An 11,250-nucleotide genomic window follows, 5' to 3' on the forward strand; every position below is an offset into this window, starting at 1 on the left:
ATTTACCATATCGGTGTTTAGTACTAGCACCTCGGAGTAGCACCGCTAGATTTTCACATTCCACTGGTGAGCATACACTCTTCCCGTTGCTCTGGGCTGATGCGGAAATGGCATGGAAAACATGGCGTAGATTATTGCGTGGTAAGGGACTTTGATTTTCAGGGTGAACGTGTTCCCAAAGTGGCAGCGAAGCACCATTTCATTCCAAAATATTTTCACACTCATCATTCATGTCGAATATCAGGTGTCACGTTGTAAAAATTTTTTGTTGATCTCTGAAGTGTGAGAGGTTTCAGATTCAAGGGTGGGTAAGGTTTGGAATCCCACTGCATTGCTGTTTCAATAGGCAACTTCCGCTTTCGTCTTTAGCGTATACACGCACCAGCTCCAGTTTCCACGAAATCACACTGATCTGTAAATTAATTCTGTGACCTATAGTTTATTTCCTGAACTCTCAGATACTCGTGCATGTTTTACTTGATCAGTGTTATTCATGTGTTGGTTCCATCTACTATATGTTCCTTTTCTTTCCTTTTCTTGCCTCCTTTTTTTAGGGTATTAATGATCATTCTACTCTGGAAACAGCCTATCAGGTTACAGACGTTTATGGTTCATTTTGTATATATTTGCGCATGAATTATAAGATTCCTCTTCATCACTGCGCACACAATTCTTCCCTAATAGATTTTTTTATGAATGGAATTCAGACTGATGCTTGTATGAAGCGTGGCAAAGACTGGCATTGCACTGGTCATTGATATAAAAGAATGTAACACACACGTATATGTATATGTGTATACACACACCACACACACACATATATAAATGTGTGTGTGTGTATACACATATGCATAAACGTGTGTGTTACATTCTTTTATATCAATGACCAGTGCAAGGCCAGTCTTTGCCACGCTTCATACAAGCATCTGTCCGAACGAATTCCATTCATAAAAAGATAATCATTGTCACAGCTCATGTTCCCGCTCGACGCCACAACGCGTCCCTGCAGAGGGAGGCCAGGCAGCTAACTGTAGGCAGAAAAGGGGAAAATAGACAGATCGAATGTAACACTGTAGGTAAACCGCTTTTGCGCTAATGAACCGTAACGTATAATTTCACTCTCGAGCGCCATGCGTCCGATCAAAGCGTGTTCTTCCTCCCCTCTCAGCTGGCAAATAGCCACATGAATTTTCACCCATATTTAGTGTATCAATAAATCGTGCTTCCCAATTTCGAGGGTGACAGTGACGACATAATGGAGCTCTTCCGGCCGACAACGCCCTCTCTCTTTCTCTCTCTCTCTCTCATTTTTTATACGCATGTCTATATATATATATATATATATATATATATATATATATATATATATATATACGTATATATATATATATATATATATATATATATATTTCAACAAATCACTGTAGTCGTGTGATGATCATATATGCAGACAGCCAGGAGAAGGGTGAAAAGAAATAACTTGAACCGAGCACTTTCATGTATTTCTGATGAGGAGGTGTAGAAATACATGAAAGCGCTCCGTTCAAGTCATTTCTTTTCACATTCTCCTGGCGTATGCTATATACATATATATATATATATATATATATATATATATATATATATATATATATATAAATCAATAAATCACCAAACTGCACGTGACAGATATATGTAGATGGCCACATGAAAGGTGAAAATGAATGACCAGGTACCAAGCGCTTTCGTGAATTGCAGACACTTCTTTGAATGTTTTGAAAGTCATTAAGGATATGCAGTCCAGAATTTGGGAAACAGGTTAAAATACCCAAAGTTTTTAATCGAAAAATCTTTGCAGAAAGCTAGAAACATTTTTCATTCCAATAACAATAGGGCGCCTCTTGTAAGAGTAAATATTTTGACACTGGCATATAATGTAAATCTTTCTTTTATTCAAACACTACTGAAAACATTCAAGATAAATGTGGTTTACGAAAATTGAGGATCACTTCAAAATATCATTGTTCGTAACTCCCTAAAACAAAGTAGTGGCTGTATTTACGCACTTTCTTGAGTTGGATGTAATGACCAATACCTTGGTCAAACTGGTAAAGAACTAGATTACCGTCTAAAACAACACCGCTACGCAGTTCGAACAGGTTAATTGACAAGTGATTTCAAACATTGTATAGACTGGAAAAATTCATCTGAGATCATTTTTTGTAACCATATTATAAAAAGAAACATCATTGAAACTGCATTTATCAAGCATTTTAACAATCAACTTATGAATCTGAGTTCGGGTCTTTTTGAATTAGATAGGTACCTTATTTATAAAATTGTAGGGAAGTACAATGCCACCTTTTAGCAACAGCCTCTTTTACTAAATGCAGTTACAGTTTTTAAGCACTTTTAAAGTATTCTTACTTATTGTTTGGTAGTGACAATATGTAATGATGTCTTGCTTGTTGATGGCTTTGATCTTTGGTTTGTGAAGCTTTCTTGTTTCTGTTTTATTTATTTTACTTTGTACCCCGAAGTGTACGCATTACACGAATAGCTATCTATCTGTATCTCTGTCTATCTATATATATATATGTATATATATACATATATATGTGTGTGTATTATATGTATGTATATGATATATATATATATATAATATATATATATATATATATATATATATATATATATATATATATATATATATATATATATATATGTGCGTGTGTGTGTGTGCGTGCGTGTGTATGTGTGTGTGTGTTTTTACGCGTGTTACAGGTATACGTTTGTTATTTTGGCGGGAGGATATCGTGATATTAACGTTCCCTTCAATTTCACCCAATATTTTGTGATTGGTTTATATGTTCGAATATGTGCACAATCGCATGTTTTTGCGTACATATTCTATTAAATAAATTACTGTAATTAATATGCATAGTAATGTTATTTAAATAATCTGGATGCAGAAATATTAAAGATTATATTATTTCGTCTCGCATGGCTACGTTAATATAAACCTAAAATACCCCTGTGAAACAGAATATGTTTTACATCACTTTCCTGAAACTCTGTATTGATCTTTCTCTTTGGAACTATTTCTAAGCGGAATCACAAACTTTATCGACGGAGGTGACACTTCCAGGAAATGATTGACATTTGATTGAAGATCATTAAGAGACTCTTGCCTACGTTAATAGTGAGTTCATTAGGAACTATTTCTTTGCTCAAACGAAGGCTAGATGTATACAATATATATGTATATATATATATATATATATATATATATACTATATATATATATATATATATATATATATATATATATATATAAAGTTGTAAGCTATAACAGATAGAAAAGGAAGTTTGTCTGCATTAAACTTTTCCGATTCCGTGCGCTTTTATGAACGCGAAAGAGATATATATATATATATATATATATATATATATATATATATATATATATATATATATATATATTGTCTTTGTAAAAATCTAAAGTTATATTTTTTGTTTAATTAATTATATGATCTTTTATACTAACTCGGCTTTTCGTGATTTTCTAACCTTTTCAAAATTGCTATTCTTTCGAAATGCCTCCAGAAGTCAGGAGTCGTTTGGTTTAGCAATCATTGATAGATGACTTTGAATTCTTCATTTTTTTATTCACTTCATCTTTAATCCCAGTGTTATCTGGTAGCCGGAATCTATTCCCCAAAAATTAGTTTGTTTCAATGGTTTGTTAATAATTTTCCATCATTATTTTTTTTTATTCCTAATACGGAGATTAGCCTTGTTTTGTATACTTCGGCTTGCTTTTACAGAATACCCCCATAATAGTACTTTTTTTGTAGTGGCGTTTTCATGAAAAATTATCCATACTCCCGTAAAGATTGTTACGAATGCTGTGTTAGATATATACCACGTTTTGCACTTGTAACTTTAGTATGAAGCAAACACAACTGGTAAGCATAATGTAGGCGGTTGGACATGACACAAAAGAACGCTTCGTCAGTTCCTGAAATAAATTTCTTTTTAGTGTCAGATATCAACCACTTTTATTTTTTTAAGTCTTTCAGATTTTGTTAATGGAAATAGATAAAGTTCAAGTCATTCTGAAAGACATTTCGTGTTACATCTTACTCAGCAAAGTTTTATTTTCAAGAATTCTTTTACCATCGTGATAAGGGCAAGTTTGTCTTCTACCGCATCGGCAGAAAAGGTATTAATGAAGTTTTGATGTCCCAGAGCGCTGACGAAGTAGTGTTCTAGTGAACTTTTTTTTAGACGTTTCTAATTTAGTTGAGTGTAATTTCACACCAAGTTTCTAAACCATAAATCAGGTCCTTATCTTGCACCACGTTGTTTTAGCAGAACAAATTTGAAATGTAAAATATAGTTTCAATTCGTTTTCATAACCTGCTCATTTTGCTAGTTTTTTTTTCATAGTTTTCATTTTGTACTGTCAGCCTTCAATTAAAATATGAATGCGAGCATGTGAACTTATCATCTATATTCTAAGACAACGATCTTCGATTTGTGGGCCATGGGCCTCTGGCTGATTATCAGGTGGGCCACGGACAAAAAAACTTAGAATTTAAAGTTAAATTTACAGTATATAAAAATAAAAATAAAAGTATATTTTCTTTTATCCGGGCCTATGATTATAGATGAACAATATATGTAAAAATATGGAAAGAAATATATTTTCTTTTTCTTATTCTATCCCCGTAATTGTTCACTAGTTAATTTGTAGATCATAAAGATGGTCATGAAAAGATTCTGAGCATATTTCTGTATTGAATTTATGAAAATCTATATTTTGAATTTATGGTAATAACATGTAATAGAATTCCAGTTTCAGGAACTATATGTTGTTTTTGAATAAATCAATTCCTCTTCTAAATCTGAAGTAGTGGGCCATGGGTATTTGGAGATATTTAAAGTAGGTCATGACCTCAAAAAGTTTGAAGACCACTGTTCTAAGATGAGGGAACGTGCAAGTTTTTAAAGTAAACACTCAAATTCGGGACATTGTCAGCTGAAATGAACACTGGTTCCTTACTTTTGCTATCCTTTGTTACCTAATGAGAAGACCATTAACGAACGGATGCTGATTTGGCGAGTTCTGGTACAAGTAAACCCAAAATCTTTTGGTCGCAGTCACCTCTTCTACAACGACCATTATGCGATGAACTTTTAACATCTCTGCTTCTTGATATTTTTATGTCCCTCACTAAAAATCTTAAATCTGGTTTTGGAGTCAGAATAAAGAAACTCCCGAACCACATCAACATTCGAACCTAAGCAGCGAATGATTAGAATTTGATTCTAAGGATGTAACTTTAGGACCCATCCTCACTCCAGTAAACATGTATTGCTTATTTGACATGAGGCCCTTTCTCAAGTTGTTCAAGTAGTTGGTGATAATTTGGAGCATGTAAATCATTACTCAACTTGTACCTTTAGGCCACGACGAACGGCGTCAATGGAACTCACTTGATCAAGACGTGACCTCACCCCGCATGAAAGTTGAACTCTGTCACCTCTGTCACCCCTTTTCCATCACCCCCTTTCATTAACTATGTCATCCCGACGGATTATAGCCTATATCCCTTTCCTGGCTAAGTATATCTTTCGTGTTGTAACGGATGTGGAGTTTGTCGCACCTCAGTAGCATGGTGAAAAAGAACTGGGAATTACTCGTTATGGTCACTTAATCTCTCTCTCTCTCTCTCTCTCTCTCTCTCTCTCTCTCTCTCTCTCCGTAATCCGGAAAGAAGGGGAAAGAAGATGAAAGAGAACGGCTGAAAAGCCAAAAGGGGATGAAGTGAGAACTGAGCAAAGCGAATGATCAAGTTGAGCATCGGAGGGAGGTCGACTCATTTGAAGAAAGGGGAGAGGATTGGGGTTTGGGGGGGGGGGGGGGCGGTTAGTACGTTTGGAAGGGAAGGCCCTTATAATCATAAGAGAAGGGAACCAAGTAGAAAACTGGGATATTTATAAACACACACACACACACATTGTATGTGTGTGTGTGTGCACTATAAAATCACAAAAATATGCATGTAATAGCTTCAGCTAATATATATATATAATATATATATATATATATATCTATATATATATATATATATATTGTGTGTGTGTGTGTGTTTCTATCTACATACATGACTGTTACAGAGAGAAGGCGGGGCCGGGGGAGGCGGGGGGGGGGGGAGGGGGCGCGGTCGGGGGAAGCCGTGACGTACGTGTAGTAAAAACAAACTACAAAAGAGAAGGGGTTAAAAGAAACAGACAGCGGAGAGAACAGAGAACGACGATAATTTCAGCACGTACAATTATAGGAAAGAGGGGGTTGAGAATAGAGAGAGAGAGAGAGAGAGAGAGAGAAACACGAGATGATAGGCAATGCACGTATTAAGTATAGGAAAAGGGGCGGGTGAGGGCGGGAAGGGACGGGAATGCGGGTAGGGTGGAGGGGAGTCCAGAACGTGGTAGCTGGAATGGAATAGATAGGAACAAATGACGGTCGGTAACAGATGATGGGGTTCCACGTGCTGTGTGTGCTTTCCGGTCACCGTCGACTGCACAGGAAAATTGTTGTTGCATTAATCCAGTTGATGTCTTAATTAGCGGTGATGAAGGGTATATACCGGTCACGTGATCTCGCGGTTGCAATGACGCTCCGGTCGCCATTTCTCTTTCTGCGTTCTTCCTCCTTTTAGTAATTGATATTAATTAGCTTTGAAGTGTGTTTATACGTAGCATATATATATATATATATGTGTGTGTGTGTGTGTGTGTGTTTGTGTACATACACACAAACACATATATTAATATATATATATTTATATATATATATATATGATATATATATATATATATGAATATTTATCACATCACCGTGATTCATATAAATCATTCGAGCTACAAATGTCCTTTAATATCTAATTCGCTCTACCTCCTCGGAATTGATATATTTTCATATATGTACCGAGTCCTGATTTCGTTCCCCGTCCAACTGGACGGTGGTTCGATCCCATGGGGGTACGAAATTATTATCGACTAAAAATTCCCCCTCGGTACATATATGACAAAATATATCAATTCGAGGTAGAGCGAATTAGATATTAAACGGGACATTTGGTAGCTCGAATGATATATATATATATATATATGTCTGTTGTGTATGAGTACTTTTACATTAAAAAGAATATTTCTCCTTGTTTTTTTATGCTATGCTGTTTTGGTTTTTATGCTATGCCTGGTTTGTTTCCCTTTCCAATCTGTTGCCTAAATCAACGCTCGCAATTATGCCCACAGTAATTCTTCTTTTTGCATACTGAACATTCAAACGAAAAAGTGAGAGTAAATACTGACAAGAGAGCCGTTATTTTGTACGGCGAGAATTAATTCACGAATCAAACTCTCAAAACATTTTGTTGTAGGTAAATACTGTGTGTGTGCGCGTGTGCACGCGCGCGCCTTTGTGCATTTTGTAACTGAGAGAGAGAGAGAGAGAGAGAGAGAGAGAGAGAGAGAGAGACTTTGCCTTTATCTGAAGCATTTTGGGTATTGGGTTTTTGGTATCGGTGATATTATTTAGTAACGCAGAGTGTAACAATGAAAGAAATTTATTGGTCATTTATGCTGAACATTATCCAAATAAGTCCTCTGTGTACTAAGCTATTCCAGCGACCTTGTCATAATGGCATTCATTCTTTATTGAATTTTATTCAACTTGCGTGAGCAGTTTATACATTGCGTTGAGGCCTTCGGGCTTTTTTTGACTGTCTCATATCCTCTCCACAAATGCTAAAATGGAATAGTTTGTTATTTAAACTTTGTTCATTTTTTTACCTTCATTAACAAACTTTGACGGAATTTATTTGTTTGGTCTTATCTTTTCATTTTGTTTGTTTGTAAATTCACAAGTTATCTCAAAACTTAAAAGTTTATTGAACTGGAATCTGTTGATAGGTGGGCTGTGAACGTAGAAAAAATGAATTAGATTATGAGATAGATCAGATTATACATTATCACTATTTTTATTGGCGTTGGCTGAAGTATGGACTTTTCAAGTGCATGTTGTGGATTAATCACTAACCAAAGATTCCAGTTAAAAAATTCCCTCAACTCTGGCGCGCTCAAGGACGCATTGGAACTAATTCAAGCCACACTACAATAACATTTTCAAAGACACAGCTGCATATACCGACAGAGTTTGTGTCTAACAGCACCAACACGGCTGCTCAATAAGAAACAGCAGTCAGTCGTGTATTTTACCACTCGTATCTTTAAAGTTTCTAACCAGCGACAACTCGGGGATAATTCTTGATGTGATAACCTTTCCTTTATTTTTCTTATTTTTGTATTGTACTTTTACTTTCACTACTTCATCCTGAGTGTTATATTCTAAGTACATTCGTCAGAAATATTTCCAAAATCCTCATTTTTTTAGATATATAAAAATTAAAAATGAACCATGAAATTGCGGTTATTTTGTTTTGGAGATAATTAATTTGATGAATTATGTGTAACGACGGAAATCAAATGTGGGACCTGAGAAAAAAGACAGACCGAAGGTAGCTGCATATCTCGAATTGTACTCGGACAGATGCAAATAGAAACTTATCTACCATCTATAACTGAGCTTCTAAGTTATTTATTCCTTATCCACAAAAATATTGGTCTTGGGGTTCTAGCTTGAATCTGCGCATTGCATTATTGCGATTCCTGTCAATGCTGCTCTACCTCAACTGGTTGGGAATTCTCTATACTTGAAAGTTGACGAACTGAGGCCTCAGCATACTAGATTAGGGGGTGGGGCCACCTTCAGAATCAAGCGCTTCAGTGGCGTGGTCAGTATGGTGTTGGCGTGACACTTCGGTGGCCGCGAGTTCGATTCTCGGGCGTTCCACTGAAGGGTGAGAGATGTGTATTTCTGGTGATAGAAGTCCACTCTCGACGTGGTTCGGAAGTCACGTAAAGCCGTTGGTCCCGTTGCTGAATAACCCCTGGTTCCATGCAACGTAAAAACACCATACACACAAACAAACAAACCTTCAGAGTCCAGCATTAATTCCCTTTCTGTTGAGGAATTAGCACCATTTTGAGCATGGATAAATGGCAACATTGGAGACATCAGATCACCGGTACAAAGACACTAGAACAAGAAGGTATGTCCCCTTCTGCTCCCAATTCAGCAAGTAATGGGGTGTGGGTGGAGTATCCTTTTGATGCAAAGTTGTCCAGGAGATGAGTTTTAGGTATTAATTGATGGATGAAACGAAGAGCTAAATCCAGCTACTGCTTACAAGACGGAAAAAGGGCTACTGGAGTGTCTGATAAACATGGATTATACAAACCACAGACAGGCAGAAATTGGAAGAGAGGGAGAATTTGAAACACTGTGCTAGGAAAAATGAATAAAGATAGTGCAAGGATTAGTGATATGCAGATTCGTTAAGTGAATCGAAAACGTTGACCACGCCTTGGGGTTTATATGATACACAGTGATTTAGAAATTTTATCTGGACACCAGTCAATCGTTCAGAATTGAAATTTAAGGAAGTTAATGTTCAAACTTGAATGTAAAATCATTTGTCTTAAACTTTCTACGATTCTCAGCGTGAATATTTAATAATTTTTGTAATTTTAGTAACGATTTGGTGATAGTTTTACATGTATCTGCGCATAACAACTCGTCTTTGGTCAGTGGATTCCTTGTTTACAATTCCGTCGTCCAGCCCCGAACCAGCCTCATACCACTGACCCCCTTTATTAGTTTGCATATTTCCAATGTACAGAAATGTACAAATCGTCCCCTTGGTATAGATTTGCCGTCTCAGTCTTCATTTGTATTGCTGTTAGTTTTAAGGGTGTTGTTACATTAGTGTATGGCAATCGTGAGAACTATATCATTATCTTTACCATTACTCCAGACCTGTAGTGTGACCACAAAGAAGCCTAGTCTATTCGTAAACGCAACTGCTTGAATTCCTTTCTGTCCTTTCTTACTTAAAAAAAAAAAAAAAAAAAAAGGAGTGCGACTTACCTGAAGCAAATTACTTTTATTGGAGTAATTTGCATATTTATTGAATCTGTTTGAATATCATCATCATCTCTCTCTCTCTTCTCTTCTCCGCTCTCTTCTCTCTCTCTCTCTCGTCTCTCTCTCTCTCTCTCTCTCTCTCTCTCTCTCTCTCTCTCTCTCTCTGTTATGCACAGTTTTGTCTAATTTTGCGAATTATGGGGGGGGGGATTAATTTACATCTTCATTGAATTTAATTTCGAGTTTTAGTTGTATCGGGCTTGACATTTATGGAATTTGTTTTATATTTCTTAAACTTTATTCTATTATTATATTTACATAAGTCACCACCAGACTGAATTGAGCCTCTCCCTCTCTCCCTATCACTTCCTCGCTAAAAAAAGGTTTTGCAAAAATTCATCCTGCTCAATATGTACAGTGGCAGTAATTTCGCAAATGAAAATTACGATACGATTGCGGGAAAAAAAAGATCAAGCCAGAAGAATACAAAAATTGCTCTCCTCTTTTATTAATTTGCGTGGGACGTCAGATCAATTTGTGGTCGCTATTTTATAGGTTCTTTATTGGCATTCCAATTTCAGCTGACAACGACATTAAAAAATGCACTAAAAAGGATGGACGGGGAAAAATCAGCTTTTGTCTCGTCAATTATCTTCTTTGGTCATCGGTGGTTTGTAGGTGCTTGTTTGTTTTGCTTTCGTTGGTCCTCGGTCTTGGGTCTGTATGTTTGGCTTCAAGTTCCTCGTTGGACGAGTGGTTTACGTGCTTGCCTACCGATTCGGTAGTCGCGAGTTCGACTTCACGCTCTGCCAACGTTGAATCAGAGGAATTTATTTCTGATGATTAGAAATTCATTTCTCCACATAATGTGGTTCGGATCCCACAATAAGCTGTAGGTCCCGTTGCAAGGTAACCAATTGGTTCCTAGCCACGTAAATATATCTAATCCCTCTCTTCTTCGGGTCTGTGAAGTCTTCTACTTTATGTTGAGCATGTTAGAAAACGCAGAGCATGTTTGTGGACATATCTTGCAAAAAAAAAAATAAAATAAAATCCCTTCTCTCTGTTTGAGGTAAGAGTATACGCAGCTTCAGTAGTAGTATTGGTAACAGTAGTACTCTCCTTGATCAGAGTATGGTTGAGTAGAAAACAGGAGCAGGTCCGGAGCAGGCTAAAGTATCTTTGCTGGTGACAAAATAAAATGTGTTCGT

This window comes from Macrobrachium nipponense, chromosome 19 (assembly GCF_015104395.2).
Source record: "Macrobrachium nipponense isolate FS-2020 chromosome 19, ASM1510439v2, whole genome shotgun sequence".
Lineage (NCBI taxonomy): Eukaryota > Metazoa > Arthropoda > Malacostraca > Decapoda > Palaemonidae > Macrobrachium > Macrobrachium nipponense.